We start from the raw sequence: 16,044 nt of genomic DNA, 5'->3' as shown, positions 1-16,044 counted from the left end.
CCTGTGCCATGACCTTTAGTCCTGTGACTTACTCATTCTATAACTGGAAGCCTGTATGTCCCACTCCCCTTCACCCATTTTGCCCATCCTCCCTGCTGCCCATTGTTATCTTTATTATGGTGGGAGCACTGAAGATTTACCTTCTTAGAACATTTCAAGCATACACTACATATTATTAGTTGCAGTCACATTTATTCTATTAAATCTCCCAGAACTTATTCACCTTGTATAACTGAAACTTTGTACCTATTTTAAACATCTTTGTAATGGAGAGCTATCTTTGATGAGTCTGAACACCTTCTCTGCAATTACATTCAGGAGTATAAAAAGTTCAGAGGGCTTCTATCACCTATGGAGATTTCCTGTCTAAAAAAACCAACCCAAACCAACCAAACAAAAATATCTTGCCTGCTTTGCCATGGTTACTACTAGTATTTATACATTTGTGTATGAGACTCTATGAGCCTGTGGATATTTTATGGTATTATTTGCTCAGATACTCCCATTGGAAAGTGCCCCCATTCCATAGGACAAGAGAAGCGGGTGCCATGTTTTCACTCTACTATGTTTTCACTCCGCTGGCAGAAGGTTATTGGTGGTTAGCAGTGAGCATCTGATGTGAGTTAAGCCAACAGAGCTTTGGTGGAATTTACATCTCTTCCCCATTGTTGCTGAGGCTCATTTGCCTCATTTCTCTTTCAAAAGCTGTGTTACTTATAACTATCTTGGATTTTTGAATGATATTAGCTTTCCTGAAGCTAGTTGATCTGTTTCACGTCTCTTTCAACAAAACAGACTTGATTAAGATAGGAATAAGAATTTTAAAATAATTGTGATAGTTCCATGTATATTCAAATGTAATTAAAATCATAGATTCATACACATACTTTACATTCACCTTTGAGAGTCTGATATTGTTTTCCCATTTTATAAAGGAAATAGAAGGAAGCTCAGAGAAATTAAGTGACCTTTTTCAAAGTCACACACCCAGGGAATGGAGAATCTTTGATGCAAGTCTAAGCCTCTTTCTTTTTCTAGCACAGTCCCTACTCAGGGAGATTAAAGTTCATTGGAAGTCCATAAATAAATAAATATAGGAAAGACCAAAATAAAGGCAAATGGACAGAATAGAACAACTGCAAATTGCCATGAATCAAAAAAATGATTTCATGTTGAAGCATCCTAGCTAAGTCCTCATGGTTCTGAGACCAATTCCAACATGGGGGGGCAGGGGAGTTCCACATAGCACCAAGTAATTTTCCAGGGACCGTTCGGGTGCCCTACAATTCAATTCAACTCTGACACTATCTACCCAGATATAGAAACAGATTCCACAGATTGAGCACTAAGTCCTCCAAGACCATCCCTCTACCCCTACCTTCAGATGCCAATCACAAGCACACTTTGTTCTCTGTACTTCTGACCAGCCAGCTATAAACCACTACCCCTTCCTTGGGTTTGATTAGTCTGCTAGATTGGCTCACAGAACTCAGGAAAACTTTTACTAAATAACTGGTTGATTATAAAAGGATGTAACTCTGAAACAGCCCGTTGGAAGAGATGCATAGGGCAAGGTGCGGGGAAAAGACATGGAGATTCTGAGCTCTGTCTTCCAGCACACTACTCTCCCCACATCTCCACGTGTTCACCAACCTAGAAGCTCCCTGAATACTGTCCTTTTAGGGTTTTACGGAGGCTTCATTATGTAGTCATGATTGATTAAATCTTTGGACACAGGCAATGGCTCCAACCTCCAGTACCTTTCTTCTCCCCAGAGAGAGGTGGAACTTAAAGTTCCAGCCCTCCAATCACATGGTTGGGTCCCCTGGCAACCAGCCCCCAACCCTAGGGGCTTTCGAAAAGCCATCTCATTAAATAACAAAAGATACCCTAATTACTCTCTTCCATTAGGAAATTCCAAGGGTTTTAGGAGCACTGTGCCAGAAATGGGGTTGAAGATCAAATATATATTTCTTGTAAATCTCAATACCACAGTCCTTAAATATGATAAAAAGGTATTTCCATTCATGAGAATGGAACATGAGAAAAATCAGAGTGGAAATGCAAAATATGGCAGGAATTTAGTATTCATGGAGCAGTGCAGTGGGAGCAAGACCAGAAAGATAGTTGAGAGCCATGTTCTTGGATCTCTTAAAGTTGTCTAAGGAATTTGGATTGTTCCATTAGCATGAAAAACACAGTGGAAGGCTTTGAGAAGGGAGGCGGATTCTTCTCCAAGAGTAGTCTGGACTACAGATGGCAGAAAATGGAGGTGTGTTGGTGAGTAAAATATTGCAATGATCCTTATTCCTCTAGAACTTTCATTTTCTGTATCAGAATGGAAAGACATGCCTTATGTACCAAATGGGAGATCCACTTGTATACCCTTTATCTCAAAAATCTTAGCTCTTTGGGGCGCCTGGGTGGCGCAGTCGGTTAAGCGTCCGACTTCAGCCAGGTCACGATCTTGCGGTCCGTGAGTTCGAGCCCCGCGTCGGGCTCTGGGCTGATGGCTCAGAGCCTGGAGCCTGTTTCTGATTCTGTGTCTCCCTCTCTCTCTGCCCCTCCCCCGTTCATGCTCTGTCTCTCTCTGTCCCAAAAATAAATAAACGTTGAAAAAAAAAATTAAAAAAAAAAAAATCTTAGCTCTTTGATCGCATGATCAGTATGTCTCTTATTCTTAAACCATTTACCTTATTTAATTCCAGAGTCTGAGGTCACATCCCCAATACCAGCTAATCTCTATTCCTCCCAGTTCACCAAGGGTGATTTCAGAGTATGTTTCAAGACTGCTGTGGGTCTACTGCCTACCATACTCATGCTGCAACTCCTTTTTCTGCTAAATAGAAGAAGTTCTTCCAATTTCTTTTATAATCTTATTCACGTGCCAGCTTTTGTCTTTATTTTTCTCTTGGATTGCTCTAAAGGGATAGATAAGAAGTTTTCTATTCAAAATAGTTTTGTAAATGTGGCTGTTGCAAATTGGGATTGTTCCATTATGCCAACGTTCTCAAATGTTACTTATGTAAAATAATTTTCCATGTTCTATTTTAAAGGAAAATTGGAGAACAGTTGAAAAGATCTAAATTCTAGGTGTTCACAGTAATGGGGAAATTTGAGAGGACATCTGTGAATGAAAAATTCTGTTTCCTTTTTCAAAAATGGTCTCCTCACTTTGAGCTAATATACTCCTTTTTTGATGCTTCTATCGTGTCATAAATTTCTGACTTTTGTTCTAGTTTTTTTACATGCTCATCACCCTGAGAAGACAGTAAACTCATTAAAGACAGGTGCTCTCTTTTATTGAATTACATCCTTTTTTAGGGGAGTGTCCTAGCTCATAATGATTCTTTAATCTCTGGGAATTGCTAGGTGTGAGACCCAACTGCTATGTCTACATCATCTGTCTGCACACCTCTGGCCATAGCAGTTTTCTTCTGAAGTGAAGGGCTGACTGTTGAACCCATCAGATTCCCTCTTCTGGAAAATTGTAATCTCGAAAGCAGAGAGAGATGAGCTATATTGATGATAGTATCACAGAGAGAAAATTGTATTCTCTTTCCCTAAATCCTCTGAACATCTCCACTCCCCACTTCTCCTGAGTCTTAGTCATTAAATACTTTGGATTTGAGGAGATCCCCAACATTCTGTCAGAATCCCCACTTTTTAAAGTTAGCCTGTGTTGGCTTCTGATAGTTGAATCACAAGAATCCTATCTAATTTTGTTTATCATTGTCTTTTCTGTAACACAGATCTCAGAAATTTACACATGGTAAGCATTCAAGATCTAAATTAATGATCTCACAAGCACACAGACCTTAGCTTTCATTCGGGGTTTAAGCACTTGAGTGGAAAGACAAACGGACTGAATGTCAGTTATGACCCTTTTACTAAAACACAACCTTACCTAGGGCTCTTCACCTCCTTGGACCATTCCTGTCTGGACCTTTAAAAGAGATTCTATCACATGTCCTTTTTAGGTTGTTCCCAGGCTGGATACTAGATTGTAGTCTCCTATTACTCTCTTAAAAGAGATACAAGGCTTGACGTCAGTTCAAAAACTTTCAGCAACAAAATGTGTTGGGTGATCATTTATCTTCATGTTCACCTCCATATGTGATGGTCTCTATATACAACATGAGAGCTAATTATTTATGTTTTTTCTTTTTTCTTTTGATTTTCTTTTTAATATGGTAAAGGCAGAGCTGGGAATGAACCCAGGTCATGCACCTTTCAGTTCACTGTACTTTCCTTCATCCCCTGCTGCTGCTTCTACTCTGCCACCACATACGGAAACATTTGCTGATAGTCACCCAGGCGGTTTTTTCAGTTGGCCCACATTAGTCATTTAAAATGGTCAACAGTCTTCCCAGAGAAGCAATCCTTACCAGTGAGGCTTAAGTTATCATCAATCACTGTTTTAGGTAACTCATGGTATTGACCAAAATCTTGGTGAGGAGAGTATGGTCCTTGGAATAAATTGGCTTTAAGTGGTCAGAAATGTTTTGCTGGAGAGTAAAGGTACCCTGCTCTTCTGATAGCACACACCTAAGACAGAAAATTGTGCTTTTCCAGAATTCAGTATGTGAATGTTCGATTCGGGGTGACAGAAAGTGATGGCACTGAGTCAAAATGCTGGATCTCCTCTGGAGATTCATCAGATGCTCCAGATTCACTCAGGTAACCAGAACTGACTTTATTTCCCTGGATTTTGAGTACTTCTTCTATAACATTGGACTTAGCTCAGTGGTTTCCCACCTGTGCTCTGGAGGGATCTGGGTTCCAAAGTAGGGTGTCTGAAGGCACCTTGCAGTATCCAGGAGAGACGGAGTGAGTAGAGAGTATACAAATAATGCTACACAGAAAGGGCTTCAAGGAGCTCCCTCCCCCACCTCAACCAGAACAGCCCTGCTTGGGTGTTTCTCCAATAGGATTCATTTAGCGGTAAAAATGAAAGCTTTAAAACAACTCGTTTCTTACAGTTCTCTAAGTGGGATTCCCTCCCTTCCCAATCTTAACCCTAAATGAGGAAGGTGAGAAATTGCACACATACTTGTCAGTGTATCTCCAGCAAGGGTTTGGAACACATTAAATTTTTTTCCTTTCTGAAAAACAAATGGCTTTCTGCATCTCCAACTACTGATCGAACTCTGCCACTGTGATGCCGTGCTATCAGCTTATCCACTCAAAATTCACATCTGCGGGCTGCCTGGGTGGCTCAGTTGGTGGAGCGTCTGACTTCGGCTCAGGTCATGATCTCACGGTTCGTGAGTTCGAGCCCCACATCAGGCTCTGTGCTGACAGCTCAGAGCCTGGAGTCTGCTTCAAATTCTATGTCTCCCTCTCTCTCTGCTCCTCCCCCACTCATGCTCTGTCTCTCTCTCCTTCAAAAATAAATAAAAACATTGAAAAATTAAAAAATAAGAAATTCACATCTGCAAAGCTGAACTCAGCTTCTCTCTCTGACAAACCAGCTTCTCAACAAATCAGCTCTAGGCTCAGTGAACAGCAGTTTTTGTCTCCCTGGTTAGTACCGAAACCTTAATTTATACTTGACCTATCTCTCTCCTTTCAAGGCTACATACACTTATTCACCTACCCTTCCCAACACTTTTTAAATTCCATTTATATCTGCTTGATTTCAGTTTCTATTCTCATAATCCTAATTGAGAGAAGCAACTTGCTGAAGGCTGAGGCTATTGTAACAATCTCCTGTGTGCCTGTCACCATGCACAACCATTCTAAATCTCTCTGTCCTCCTCACATTCATATCCTCCTCAATGCCAGGTTAATCTTTCTGGAAGGCTGCTCCCATTATGTAGTCGATAGGGCTTTGTGAATCCAACACCTCTGGATTGGGTTTTAAGTCTCTCTACTGCATCCCCATCTTACATATCTACGTATGTTATCCAAAGTCTATTTTTAATTCAAAGCGTTCATTCTGGAATATTGATCCCTTTGCTGTGTGAGAAGCACCTATATGATTTGGATTCAGGTAGAGATGATCTGATTTGGAGTTCCCGATGTTGGATCTGATGGACACTTGAATTTTTCAAGAATAAAATGGAGAATGTGACACTCACAAAACTTTCCCAGCAGGATGCAGGGAGAACTATTTTTTTTTTAATTTTTTAAATATTTATTTATTTTTGAAAGAGAAAGAGAGACAGAGCATGAGCAGGGGAGGGTCAGAAACAGAGGGAGACACAGAATCCGAAGCAGACTCCAGGCTCTGAGGTGTCAGCACAGAGCTCAACAAGGGGCTCAAACCCATGAACTGTGAGAGCATCACCTAAGCTGAAGTCAGATGCTTAACCGACTGAGCCACCTAGGCGCCCCCAGGGAGAACTTTTTAATAAGGGTAAATTATTATATAAGAGATTAACTAACTTCCTATAAAACTAGAAGCCTTCAAGACAGAACCTTTATTTTTTCTTAAATGTGTGTTTATTTTTGAGAGAGAGCGTGAACAGGAGGAAGAGAGAGAGGCAGGAACAGAGGATCTGAAGCGGGCTCTGTGCGGACATCAGAGAGCTGGACGCGGGGCCCCAACTCATAAACCAGGAGATCATAACCTGAGCCTAAGTCAGACATTTAATTAACTGAGTCACCCAGGCACCCCAAGACATACCCTTTAATAGATTAGGCCAAATTTCACATGTTTCTATACAGTAATATCACAGCACCTGTCTGAATCACAGGTAGAAGATTCAATACCCTACATTAATTGAGGCAGTTTCAGTAGTTATTCCACATTTCTATGATACTGTCAAAATAACCTATCTCAGGGCATCCTCCTCTATTTTAAAGTTTTAATTATTTTAAAAAAAATTTTGTTTATTTTTGAGAGGGAGACAGAGCACAAGTGGGGAAGGGACAGACAGAGAGAGGGAGACACAGAATATGAAGCAGACTCCAGGCTCTGAGCTGTCAGCACAGAGCCTGATGCGGGGCTTGAACTCACAAACTGTGAAATCATGACCTGAGCCGATGTCGGACGCTCAACCGACCCAGCCACCCAGGCGCCCCATAAAGTTTTAATTATTTTATTTATATACTCATCACTTCTGTTATCATCCTCTGCAACTATAATATCTTTCTTCCCTTTCAAACCTCCATTTCTCCGTGCCCATCACAAGGACCATGCTGAAATCAAATTCATTGCTTTGCCTCAACAAAACTGCTCTCCTGTGTCATCTTTGTAAGTCTTCACATTTCATAAAACCTTTGAACCAGGCTCCTTGGAATCATCAATGACTCCTGTATCAGTCAGGGTTTAGGCTGTAAAACCTACCACACTAGGTGTTTTTTTAAAAGAGATTTAATATAGGGGATTCATTACACAGGTGCTGGGGGTCTGGAGAGAGAAGGGATGGATGGAGGCAAAAAAGAGTGTGCGAGCACACATGTGCCTACAGAATTAAGAGCTGGAGGAATCAGCTATTCTCCCTTTGGTTAGCAGAACAACAGAAAAGGTTGGGATGACTATAACCCAGACCCTCATTTAGAAAATGGCCAGGGCCCCAATTCTGTGGAGCACTATGAAGCAGGGTACTGGCAAGCTCCCTCTGAGAGGGTGTAGTGGGATTGCTCAAAAAAGCTAGAATTTGAAACTAGTTGTGCTGCCAGGATAAAGTATAATTTCTGGGTCATTGATTACAAGAACAAAAAGCAAAATAAGAAGCAAGTCCTTTCTGCCTTTTAATAGTCCTTAAATGGCAGAAACTTCCAGGAAACTAGGTATCAGAAAAAAATGTGTAATTTCAGAAATCTAGTCCCAGCATCAAAAGATGAGAATAAAAGGTGGATTTGGAACTCAGAGACTGTAACTTTCACATCCCTCTGATCACCAACTTCTGAATATTCTTCCTTTGACCCACCCAGTGCAAGAACATTTCTCCTCACTTCCTGTCACCAGGCCCCTGGTGCAGGTTCTCAGCCCCTCTTGTCCAGACTGCCCAAATAGAGGCTGCTAACTTGTCTGTCTATTGCCATCCCACCCCCAACCCCCCTGCCCCCCGCAAAATTCATCCTTCATATCTATACTCGAATTACTTTCCTAACAAACCACCGTGATCATGTTACAACCTGTCTGAAAACCTTTCAAAATCTCTCCTGGCTCTTTCACTTATATTGATACATTTCACTCTAGAGAATCTGAAATATACCTTGTTCCTTCTTTACTTTGATAACTCTTCTAAGAACGTTTATTCCATCTTCAAGAATATGGTTTTTTTTCCTACAAAACTTGATAACCACTCTGTTCTATCTTACAGCATTCACTGAGCATCTATTATATGCCAGACATCAAAAATATTTATATTTTGTGAGTCTGTTGCCCTTACTAAAGTATAAATGTCTCAAAGGCAAGTTTTATGTTTTTTTGTTTCTGTAGTGCTCTGTAGAGAATCTGGGATGTGGTAGATGCTGTAAGCTATCTGATGGATGGATGGATGGATGGATGGATGGATGGATGGATGAAGGGATGATAAATTCACATTTCTAATAAAAAATCAAGCTGTCTTCTGGTGCTGCTGGGTGTGTACATTGTCCACATAGACAATTCCAAGAAATCTGGATCAATGCTGAGTAAAGAAGAGCTTCTGATACCTACAGTGCACATAAGGTCAGGGTCATGAACAAATGATAAGGCAGATGCAGCACTGTTTCAAAAGTTCTAGCTTGAGTTACACCAAAGCCAATGAATTTGGGGAGAAAACTGAAGTTAAAGCAAGAGGGTGGTCTGCTGGAGGAGCTCACCCCTGTTACCCTTCTTTCCTCTTCTCAGAAACCTGAAATTGGTCCTTCCCTCCCTGTAACCCCTGCCGCCTCTCCACTTCCACCTCCTCATTTTTAAACGCCACTGTTTTGGAGAAACGGAGTGCAGTTCCAGCTGCAGGCACTAAATCATCTCTGTGCTTTGGACATGTGCTGCAGAAGGGAGCCCCGTGATGAATGGGGCTGTCCGTATTTACATTGGGTGCGCAACAGCTGTGGGGATCGTCCTGTGCACTGAGTATTCTGGGCAGACTTGGCGTGTCCTCCCCCCCCCCCCCCCCCCCCCCCACGCGGTGACAGTGACTGATTGGCCACTTCTAAGGAGAACTGCCCTTTAGAACAAAGGAATCACAATGCCCCCTCTTGTAGAAGCACATGCACACATATGCTCACAGGACTCCCACAAAACACCTCACTCTCGGTGCCACGTTCTTTTTGGCAATTTCATATTTCGCTGGATAACCTTGCAGACAACAAAACTCAACTATAGGCAGGTGGTGCAGAAGCGGCATTCTTTGTCTCTAAAAAAAAATAATAAATCTCCTTAGGGGCTTTTAGACACCTACTACTTTGGTCATCCCCAAACTTTTTGCCCCGGGCAAGTTGTGTCAAATACAGGTCCTGCTAAAGCCCTATGTAACCAGGACTTTGCCTGTAGGCAGTCCACCTTCCTGACGGTGTTGACTTGAGTTCCAGTGCCAAAGAGAGGGGAGACAGAGAGCTAAGATCTATCACATTTATCTAGTTCTTTACAGTTTATAATGCATGCCATCACCTTTCACTCTCCAACAATAAACTTTTCAAGCCTGAAGGATGTGAGAGCGAGTGAGAGAGAGAGAGAGAGACCTGTGTGTGCCCATGTGTATGAAACAGAGAGAGAGGGAGAGAGAGAGAGAGGTGGTTTATTTGCTTAATATCATAAAGGCTTAGCAAGTTGCACTAATTCAGGTAGCTAGGTATATAAATACCTAGAATCTATCTATCTATTTTTAACATTTTATTTTTGAGAGAGAGAGAGAGAGACAGACCACGCATGAGTGGGGGAAGGGCAGAGAGAGAGGGATACAGAGGATCCAAAACAGGCTCCACACCATTAGCACGGAGCCCGATGCAGGGCTTGAACCCACAAACCATGAGATCATGGCCTGATCTGAAATCAAGAGTCAGGCACTTAACCAACTGAACCACCCAGAGGCCGCAGGCCTAGGCGTACTTACAAGTTCTGGCAAGTAGACATCAACAGAGAAATCATGGTCATGATCCCATAAGTAAATTGTATGCTTTATTCTACCCCATACTCTGTCTCTGAGTGGGTAACCAAAGAATCATTGGTTTGTCAAGAATGATTCCAAGTTTTCAGAGTACTCATCAAAAACTTTATCTTTTTTGGAACACATAATTGAGTTGCTATTCTTAGGTTTCTCCTTCATATGTTTCAACCTGTTTGGGGACACTTCCTGGGGTCATTGAGGCCTAGCAGGGTTCCAAGACAACAAGAGGGAGGGAGAAGACCAAGCTGATGGGAGTAGCTCTCCCATCCCTTTATGTTCCTATAAAATTTTATTTGAGCAAAATGTTACAAATCTAACCCAAAATGCTGAAAACAACTGGGTAAATTTAAGTTGCAGTTCTCTACTCGAATTCTGTTCTGGAGCAAATAATTATGGATCCCTGAGCCTCACTTTCCAGAAGTCAAAAGGAAGAATAGCAGTGATCCTTGCATCTGAGTATTGGCGTTAGGGAGCTAATGCTAAAAATACTTTGAGAAAGGGTTGCCTGGGTAGGTAGCTCAGTCAGTTAAGCATCTCACTCTTGGTTTCAGCTCAGGTCCTGATCTTGTTTCACACAGGTCATGATCTTGCATTTTGTGAGTTCAAGTTCCAGGCCGCACTCTGCACCCTCAGTGCAGAGCCTGCTTGAGATTCATTCTCTCTCTCTCTCTCTCTCTCTCTCTCTCTTTCTCTTTCTCTTTCTCTTTCTCTTTCTCTTTCTATGTGTGTGTCTCTCACTCTGTCCCTCCTCCACATGTGCATGCCTCTCACTCTCTTTCTCTTTCAAGTAAGTAAAACTTAAAAAAGAAAAACTTGGAGAAACCATACTTTATGAATCATAAAACATTACAGAAAACTTAAGAAGATGTTAGTATTATTAAGTTTCTTCTACAATGACCTCCCCATTTCCCCCTATTTACTCTACCACCACTACTGCCAGAACCCAAACCATCAGGATCTGTTCTGGGACTCTGTGAATCAGCCACGCCCACCTACTGGATTCACTGTGTGCCCTGCAACTCTGCCTATCTTGACACTTAGTCAAACACAAAATAAGACTGCAGGAGGAAGGGTTGAGGACCCAGGGGACGGGTTCTAGTTCTGTCATTTGTTATGTCATCATAAGTAAGTTTCTTAACCCAGCAAACACTGTTTCCTCATGTGTGAAAATTATGAGTGTATCTGCATAAAAATTATGATGAGGACTATGAGATATAAGGAATTCAAAGGATTTGTGATCACGTAATGATTTAGGAAATTGTCTTTTTGTTTGTCTTTATGTTATTTGATTTGGTAGAAATTGTGAGACAAGAAATATGACTAAGATGCAAAAAACAAACAAAAGACCACACCAAAAAGTCCCCCAAAAGTGTAGTGCGGAGGGGTTCCATCATTCAACAGCTTTGGGAAAAACTGGGTTAGATGGGTTTTTTTTCGTGGCAGGAGTTTCATTTAATATTACTGATACCAAAGGAAGATGTTTTATACAGCATCTTCCAAACCTGCTTGACAGTGGCTCCTATCTGCTGGATGTCTGGAGTGGCAGAGTCCTATGGAACTTTCTGTGATGCCTTGTGCAACCATCGACACAGTTTTAGAACCTTTTTCTAAATTGGGAGGGGGTGCTCCCATTAGCAGCCACTCCCCATTTTCCTTTAACCACCCGGTTTGCCCCAACCCCCAACCCCTACCCTAGGGCACCAGTAACCTACTTTCTATCTCTCTGGATTTGCCCATTCTGAACATTTCATACAAATGGAAACGTGGTCTTTTGTGAATGTCTTCTTTCACTTAATGTTTTCAAGGTTCATGATGTTGTAGCATGAATCAGTACTTGATTCCTTTTTATGGAATAAACATAACATTAAAATTAAAAAAAAAAAGAACTTTCTGTGATGATAGACATGTCTTTATCTGCTGTGGTCAATGTGGTAACTACTAGCCACAGGTGGCTACTGAGCCTTGAAAAATGTTTCACATGACTAAGAACCTGAATTTAAATTGTGTTCAAATCAATTAATTTCTAATTTAAATTTAAATAGCCACATGTGGCTAGTAGCTACCCCATTAGATAGCACAGATCTAGACACTAGTGTTTCAGGAACATGCTGCAGCTGTACCAACAGCTGGGCACACCGTCAGAAACTGGCAGGACCTGGGGAAGCAGGTTGAATCAGGCAGGAGAAGATCTGCTTGCTTTCCTCGAAGAAGGAAAAGTCATGAATAATAGCTCCTAACCCAGGTGGGTTTCCTGAGAAGCTAATGAAGCTTAAGCTTCAGTATTTCTCCCTTGCCTGGGCCCATATAAAGTCTTGGGAGTTTTTCACATGGTCGGATATTTTATTGTAAAATTCTCAACCATAGATGTTAACCATATAATTGATTAAAACAGCTTTTTCACGATAACTTCCATCATTTAATGTTTTCTCTCACATTAGTTGGCAATGGTATAGCTATGAATCTCTTTGGAGTCTGGGTAATGGGAAGTTGAGTTGATATGCAGTGTTTGGGTCTGAGTGAAATATATTCACATGGTTCAAAGTCACTGTTGTGTTACACTGAAGTTATTTCTAGTCATTCCAATGTAGAAATGGCTTTCAGTAATATTCCTAATACCATAAGCTCAAAAAGCATGTAAGAAAATCTAAAATGCTTTTAAATTTGACGACTTATCTGTGAAACAAATTTGCTAAAGGTTTTCATAAATTTGACCAAAATCTTTAAAATTTCCTGATATTTTAAAAATTTGTGAAGCCCAAAGAAACTTCTCTAAATTATCTTTAATGGAAAACATATTTTAAGCAACATTATCAGAGAAAAGATCAAATTATCTTTCATTCTCTCTAGAGAGAATATTACAAAAGCATCGTCATAAAGGACATAAAATAAAGCCAAAAGAAAAAAAATATTTGAGTTAAAAAATATTACAGAAATATTTCAGAAAGTTACTTATCTTGTAAAAAAAAATACATCATTTTCTGGATTGAGGAACCCTTTAAAAACTTTGAGTTTATTATGAGCCTTTTTCTAACTATTATTTTGAATTCTTTATTTTGTTTGTAATTTTGTATGCTTGTTTTAAAGCAGGTCCCCTAAATTCTATAATTGTTAGTATCTGTAAAATCTAAATAAGTCTATAGATGCATTAAAAAAATTCTTATCATATGCCAGCCATCATGTAGAGCATATTGCATGTCTTATCACATTGGATTTGACCAGTAGTCCTATGGTGAAGGTCTTCTTTTATCTCTCTTTTTCAAGATGAAGGTCTGAGTCAAAGATGCTATGTAAGTTTTCAGAGCTAGTAAATAGAAAAACTCAAACCCGAGAAGACTTTTCCCTCTGACTCAGAAGTGGAAGGTAGCAGCAAACTCTTGCTTCTTACAATGATGCGGCGGGGAATCTACAAATTACAAAAAATAATGTATTTTTAAAAAGTGACCAAAAAATCTGTGGAAGGTAAAGAGTGTAGAAGAAATTAAGTCCAGAGAGAAAAGAAACACTGCTTTCTTTCTTGGGAGCATTTCTTGAGTCTAGGCACAGGCTGGGGATAAGGTTTGCAATAGGCAGAGAGACTGCTGAGCAAAAGAAAAACCAGTGGAACTTCTAGCAGCTATGTGGGCTAGCATGAGGGATTTATGTTGGGAAGTGAGCCCATGCTAGCATCTGTTGAGTGCTGCAGGGGAGGCTAGAAAACAGAGTGAAGCCCCCACACAGTCTTGCAGGGCTTAAATCAAAGTCATGTATTCTGTTGTTTGTTGGTCATTCGAACTGGTATGTCATAATCCATTGTGCAACCATGAACAATCTACTTTTCACCTCACTTTTTAAAAGTATTGGAATGGGTTCTGATGTTTGGCCATCACAGATAGTGTCTCTATGAACTTTCAGTGGCTTGTCGTTATGTTGAGGATATAACCAGGTGAGGAATTAATTGCTGGGTCATAGGGAGATGCATATAGTCATTCTGCCAAATAGCAGGTGGGGCCAATTTTAAATGTTTTTAACTCTGCTATAGATTATTCAGTCTCATTGAGGCACAGCGAAGTTACAACTACAAAATTGACTTCCTTGCCATGCATCTATATATTCATTTAATCTTTCTCTTCATCTACCTGAGGAGACAGAGAGGCAGAGTTCATATGGAGAAAAGAATATAAAGTACAAAAAAATAAGATACAGAAACCAGAGAAAAGATAAATGCAACTTAAAAAAAAACACAAAGATATGTGAAGATAGATATTATATTAACTTTACAGAAATAAAGTGCAGAGACCGAGGTTTTGGAATGTATCCATGCATCCTTATGTGTGCATTTTTTTTTATCAGAGCAGGAAAACATATTTCTGGAAAATACCTTTGTCTAATTTGTGTATTTTTTTCTTAAATTAGTTGGTGCCTTTGATGTATTGAATGTGTTCTTTTAAGTGTGTTGACAGTCAAAGAGAATGTGCATCTGAAATAATTCTTTATTTCAAGTATTAGAAGTAAACAAGATGTCAGAGTCTCTGAAAGATTAGAGGAGAAGAGAACAAGAAAAGCAGATCTGTATGTTTGGGAAAAGAGTTTTACAGAATTACAGATCAGGTTGGGGGCAGAGTGTGCGTGCACACCTGTGTTGGATGGTAGATTCTACAACTCCAACTTGGAGTCTCCTTGGCAATGTGGTACTTTGTAATGCATGTATCGGGATAATTGACTCTTAATTCTTCTCCAGTTTGGACCCTTGCTATCTAGTCTCAAACTGCTTTTTGTCCAATCCTAGAATGTCAGAGCCCAGAGAAAATTGCAAAGATAATCTATTGTAAGTCTTCATTTTATGTTTAAGAAAGACTGAGCCCCAACAAAAGGAATATGACTTAGAGAGGCCACAGACATGGTCTTTAATTTCCTCTCCTTCCACACGCGCCTCCTGAGTTCCAACTGCTATGCTTTTTGGCGCAGTATTTCTTCCCAATAGAGCATATGCATAAGGGATCACTGTTGCTTTATTGTCTCTGTATTGTATTTAACCTTGTTTTCTCTTCTACTCTGGCCCTAAGTAGGATTCACTCTTGGATAATGGAGCAGAGCCACATGTTCTTGTTGCTTTTATTTATTAGGAGGAATTCTCTAAAATTCAGACAAGAAAAATATTCAAATAGAATTGTAAAACCAAAATAAAATTCAAAAAAAAAAAGCTGCAAAGAGACTTGAAAGATTATGAAGTCTTCACGTTGGTGAGGGGAAAGGTTTGTCTCAGAGATGTCAAGTTGTTTCCACATTCACGAAGATGACGAGAGTCACAGGCATGCGTAAGAATTCAGGTCCTTTTACTCCCAAGAAATTTAGTATAAAACCACATCTCTACTATGAATGAAGGACTGTTTGGTGCAGCAGAGGAAACACAGGTATTGGCCTCTACCCTTAAAGAGCCCAGTAGAGGTGAGCCAGGTACTGTAGATAGGGCATTTTCAGTGGAAGTCCTATTTGATCCTGGGAAGGTATAAACACCACCCAAAAGAGTAAGACGAGAAGAACTTCAGTGTACCTACTGTGGTGTGTGTGTGTGTGTGTGTGTGTGTGTGTGTGTGTGTGTGTGATGGGTAGATATTTCAGGCAGACCAATTAGTACCCACCTCATGCCAAACATGCAGTAAACAAAGGATATAATGCTGAGTGAGACAGATACTGTTTATGATCAGGTAGGGTAAAAAACAACAATACCTTTTGAGAAAGAAACAAAATGAAGAAAGAAATGACTAAGGCAATCTACCTAAGTAGAGGGTGATAAACCGGGGGTTTCGTAGAGGTATATAGTAAGGATGATGGAGCGGCAAAAATATGATCTTAGAAGAAGGGAAAACTCAAGCATCTTAAGAGGTGTTGTAGATTGATGAGGAAAGAGTGCGCACGAACAGTTCTTTTCTCTCTTGCTCACAGATTCCATGTTACTATGCTGTGCGCACACATAGATAAAGTGGTCTCTTTTTCACTCCCTTCTCTGTGGGTTTCA

Source organism: Lynx canadensis, chromosome D4, assembly GCF_007474595.2.
Source record: "Lynx canadensis isolate LIC74 chromosome D4, mLynCan4.pri.v2, whole genome shotgun sequence".
Taxonomy (NCBI): Eukaryota; Metazoa; Chordata; class Mammalia; order Carnivora; family Felidae; genus Lynx; species Lynx canadensis.
This window is presented reverse-complemented; position numbering follows the sequence as displayed.